This window comes from Mesitornis unicolor, unplaced genomic scaffold, assembly GCF_000695765.1.
Source record: "Mesitornis unicolor isolate BGI_N332 unplaced genomic scaffold, ASM69576v1 scaffold2056, whole genome shotgun sequence".
NCBI classification, from domain to species: Eukaryota; Metazoa; Chordata; class Aves; order Mesitornithiformes; family Mesitornithidae; genus Mesitornis; species Mesitornis unicolor.
Genome location: NW_010190053.1, coordinates 263510 through 269248, shown reverse-complemented (window position 1 = coordinate 269248; position 5739 = coordinate 263510).

Genomic DNA, 5739 nt, shown 5'->3' with positions numbered 1-5739 from the left:
AGCAGGATTGCTGTGACCTTTCCTGGTTGGACCAGGACTGATTAGCTGCAGATTTCAATGTATGAAACAAAGCTGACAAGCCAGGCTTGCAGAGTCTGTACTGTTGAAGTCTCTGATGAGGAATGTAAAATGATCATTTCTCTTGTTGTCTGAGGGGACAACTAGTAAATTGGTGAAAATAGAGCACTGAGGTGAAATGCATTTCTTTAATTACTCCTTCTGATTTAGTTTTTGCAGATAACTACACATGCATGGGCTATGCTGAGCTGTGAATCTTGCATTTTGTTTTTAGCCATTCAGACCTCCCAACTGCTTGTGGCAAAGATGAACCTTTCCAGGTGATCTAAAATGTAGAGTTCTTAACTGATGTGAATGGCAGTCTTCCTGTTCTAAATTCCAAGTTGTAAAAAGAGAGTTGTGCTGTCAATCAGCCAGCAAATGGTGCTGCACTGGCCTTTCTAGAAAAACAAACAATGGGTAATAAATGACTTTATGGTAGGATTGAATTTACAACAAAAAATCCTTATCAGTGCAATATGTTTTCTGGTCCACTAAAACTCTTCTGGTTTAATCTGTTCCAGCTATGTTACATTTCCCATTTTTTTAATTAAAATAGATCCTTGTAAACTTATGTCTCTGTATACATACAAATGTGGGTATGTCTATACAAACGTATACATGAAAATATTTTCTGCACTTAGGTAGATACAGAATTAGAGTAAAATGACAGTCTAAATGATACTTTAGTGTTTTATGCAGTACCATTAATATGTGGCACATTCCCATCCTTCTCTCTATTCCAAAATCTTAATTTTCATTAGAAAAACAACAATGAATCTGTTGTTCTTATAGTTACCCAGAAAAAATAGAGCTGTGACAGTAATCAATTGTAACCAGCACACTTTAAGTCACCTTCAAGCAGCCAAACAACATACAGCAAAGGCAGACATGTCTCAAAGAGATATATTGGCATCACTTCACTCAGAAAGATTTCAATAGGGACAGTCCTCAAGGAGATTTTAAATGCCAGCAGAGGAACCAGTTCCATGGCTGACCAAAGTATGGAAGGAAAGCGTGGGAGAACATCATAGTAAAGATCTTCACTATTTGTTGAGTGACATTTTACTTTTGTGTTGCAAGTAGCAAGAGCCAAAGCAAAAAGAAAGAACAAACTGCTTAGCAGGTAAAAATAGAGTGGAGGAGTTCCACTGCATCCCAGGGGCCTCAGGTACACCTGAAATCCATGAATATGAGAAACTGCTTGGATCCTACTGAATTACACTGTAAAAATGTAGAAAAATTCCACTGAGAGTGGTATCTCTAGGAAGCTTTCTGAGATTCTCAACATTGGAAAAATATTATCGTTCCCACCTTCCCTTTCCATTCGGTTCCTACTTTTGAGTCACCTGAAATGCATGGCACAATGAACCAGTCCATGGTCTGGCTTCCAGAGCCAAGTAGCCAGCATGCTGCAGGCTGGCTAACAGACCTGAAGGGAATGCACTGTATTAATTTACTCAGACAATGTATTTTCCTACAATTTTCAACATCTGTATAGGAGACTCGAGCACATAGTTCCCATACTAGTCAAGAAATCACCTTTCTACTTATGGACTACAGGCAGCTTATGTTCTTTACTCAGACTTTAGCCTGACTCTTTAATGGCTGCACTTGAGTATAATGCTCCTTTGTAGGTTTACCATGTACCTGTGTTATCTTTTTTCTCTAGCAGAAATTAAGTTGGGACACCACTGAGGTTTTGGGTTTGGATTTCTCCTATACATTCAGCAATTTCATCAAAGCAAAATAAAAAGCATGGGTATCTTCCTGTGCACATGAATATATCATGTGTGTTCAGGAAATCTGATACATTCGGGAAACGCTGGTCTTACCAGGTGTGAGCAATGCAGCTGTGCAGTGCACTCATAGCATCACATCAGGGCTACTGTAGAAATACAAACTCTTGATCTACTCCTGAGAAGTCACATACGTCTGCAAAGTTTCACATTTTCTATACATTCAGAAACCTTCTGGAATATCAAGGAGAATATAACAATCCTATTTCTACATGGGTGCTCTGAAAAAGGGCAATCTGTGTGCGTCGAGCAGCACAGCAGAGAATTCCACCTTTTAAGAGAGATGAGGGCAAGAGATAAGAGACTGCCTACACATGCAAAGGATATATGGCACAAATCCAATCCTTCACCCACACCTCATCCCAGGAGCTGCACATTATAACCTTTTACCCCACACTTCACACAGTCAGTGTCCAGCTCTCACGTGCAGCGCTGGTTTTATGCTGGAGTTTTGCAAGCACCTGGTTCCAGGGAATGGACACAGTCTTCTCTTTTTTGGCTCCCCACTACGAAATGCCTGCAGAATATGTCAGGCAAATGCTGGAAAGGTCAGGGAGCAATGGCTAACAGGAACGCTGGTTCTCATGGCTCTATCCACAGGACAGGGTGGATGGATTTCCTGGTGTATCCCACAATCCTGGTCTTTTGTTGAGCATCTGCTTACATTCTCACTGTGTGTCAGGGCAAAACATCAGTGAGCAACCTCACCTTCCTATGAAGGGAGGCTCAGGCATACAGGTAAGGTACATTTCAGTAGGTCTCCTATCCTATGGCAGGGAAGAACCGCCACTGTAATGTGTGAATTTGCTCCAGAGTCTAGTCAGAGCAATTATATCCCAAATTTTGCTAATATTATATCCTTTCTATAAGCCAAAGGTCAAAAACATTTCTGTCAAGAAAGTGCTTTCCAAAGGCAGCGCGGAAACAGTGGGGTTTGCAACACGTCACATGCATGTCAGAGAAAGGAAAAGACTGCAGAAGATCTCTGTGTGTGTGTCATTGCATCTTGCCCATCCGGCTGCTCTGTTCCACAGCTAGCTTTCATGCTGCAAAATGAAAAGCTTCTTGCCTGGAAAACTCACAGGGCAGCAGAGCCGAATGGGATCGCAGCCAGCGGTTCAATGGCAAAAGCTTTCTACCACTGCACAGCTACTTTAAAAGGGGACAGCGTTTCAGAATCTTTCAAAAAAACCCCCACACTTAGATGCTGCCCTGTTTACAACCTGGTCTTCCACATGCTGACTTGAGTAGCAAGTTTGGAAAGTGCCATCAATGAGGCACAAGGAGGTTGTGCAATAAAATTCAGATTTAAACCTCTACCTGGTAGAATATGAGCTGTCTCCCTGGACTGCGCCTGGACTGTTGTGCTGTGAGTCATAGTCTGTCTTGCTCTTTCTATTTTACACCTGGATACCTTGCAGGCTGGTGGTTAGACCATTTAGAGGTGAAAAACTGGTTCAAATCCCACCAGGTGGGGTGATGCCTAAACCAGGAATCTCCCGGGGCTAACCAGAAACACACGTTTGCAGAAGTGCGTGACTCAGTGCAAGAGGATGACTTTTGTCTAAAGTCCTATGAATGTTGTCATATACTTTCTTACCTTTTATTGCAGACAGCTCCAAAAATACACTTTAAATACATTAAACTTATTAGATTATAACATACATTAAACATAAACCTGTGAGAGTGGCCAAACACTAGCATTGGGATAAGTTGCTCAGAGATGCTGTGAAGTCTCTATACTCGGAAGTATTCAAAACTTGATTGGATAAAGTCCTGGGCAACCTACTTTAGCTGACCATGCTTGAGCAGGGGGTTTGAATGACACAATCTCCAGATATGCCTTTCCACCACAAAAATTCTGTGATTCTATGATTTTTTTAAAAGAAAAGAATAAAAAGGGAAAATTTAAAAAAAAAAAGGTTTTCTTCTATTTTCATGTGAGCAAAAAGCCCTAGAGAAAAATGATAGTATTTTGAATCATATTGATGAAATGTATTTATTGTTGTAGCCATGGAACTTCAAATTCAGTTACAGTCTTAATTCCAGTTACTGAACCCTCCTAAACTCTGGCCTTGTTTTCACTCTGTTGAGGTACAGCAGCATTGATGGATGTGCGTGGCACCAGTGTGACTGTAATGTAAAATCATGTGCTTTCCCCTCACATGAAGAGGCATTTCAGCAATGATTAATCATGTATTTTCTCCTTTGGCAGCTATTCAGAGAGGTTTTCACTTGCAAGGCATGGTTTCTTTTTCTTTTTATTGTCATCATGGTGAAGTCCTTAATATCTGTATTTACTGAGAGGACTAGGTGCAGATTTGTCTGAGATGTGTAGCAGATGAACTAATTCCATGTATTATCAACCTGGCTTCAAGAAATCTCAGAAATAGTCTTCACTGAGATTTATTGAAGTTGCTTAAAAATCCTGAACTGTTTTTCCTTGAAGCATTTTCAGTAGATCTTTATCAAACTATACCTGTACACACATGAAGATCCCTACGCAAGGACACATGTTTACAACAAATTGCTGAGACTCTCCACATCTGAGGTTGTTTCTGCATATTCATGAGTACACCTAAGGGCTGAAATATCTTTTCTGCATGACAGATTTTTGCCTTAACAATTTGTACAGTATATAATTCAAAAAATGTAATGACATTTGGACAGACGTACTTTCATGGTTCCCTGAAGTGTTCTCGCTGTATTTAATTACAACAGATGCTATTTCATTTTGATGAAGCAAATGATAAAATCTTAGAGAATCTTTCATTAGAAGCATCTATGAGAACACTGGAAATCCCACATACTATTGCATTTTCTTCTTTCTATTGATCATTGCCAAGATCATTGCCATGGTTTCTTAACATCAGAGCCTCCAGATCCTGGAAAAGTCATAATGTTAGGTAACATTACTAAATAACCCTTCAGAATAGACAGCAAGCTGGATGTTGAAATAGAGCCTGCCATTGTTAAAAATATATTCCCATGTCTTATTTACTTAGCATTATGATTTATTTATGGCAAAAACCTTTAAAAGAGTTGAATGAATAATTTTGCTGATTTCAATAGATGAGGCAAATTCACCATTCCTTTTCTCTTTTAATTTGAGACACAAACAATTTAAACCTGTTGCAGAGGAGCAACACTTATGTTTCCAAGCATCAAGGAACCCCAGTTCCTTAATTTATTGATTTACTAATTTGCCACATGCATCATTTGGTGCATCAGGTCTTTTCTCTCATAAACAGAGCTTCATCAACCAAAGTGGAATTTATTTGCCATCAAAATGAATTTGTGTATATACAATGAATTATACCATATTTTTCCAAGCACATCCGCAGCACAGCAAGCTCTGTACTGTTATTGCCAATCATCTTTAAAACATGAGATGCCAAACATACATCTTTAATTAAACAGTGTATTTAGTTAAACAAAGTTACACTGTTCTTATCAATATCATTTATTCCACTAGTCTGCAGAATGAATAGTGCATAGTCCTATTTGCTATTTTATCATTGGCAGTGGGAATAGAAATTGCATGTTTCCTCGTAAGTTCCTCTCCTGAAGCTGTTTCCTCAGCCCAGTTTGTTCTTTGTTTGCCATCTTTTCTGGTATGAACTCCAAGATTGGCAAATAGGCTGCAACACAACCTGGACTTCAAAGTAGTGTTTTAGATGCAGGTCAGCTCTGTGCAGTATATACTTGTTTCCTCTGCATATGTCATGCAGGGGTTTATTGTCAACTGTGCCAGAGAATCAAATACGTAGTTCAAGCAGTCAAACCTAACTGACAATGACTGGCTCTTGTCTGTCTAAGCTGTGTTTCATATTCTGAACTCCCAAATAAAAAGATTTCCAGGCTTTTAAAAGATCATTTCTGA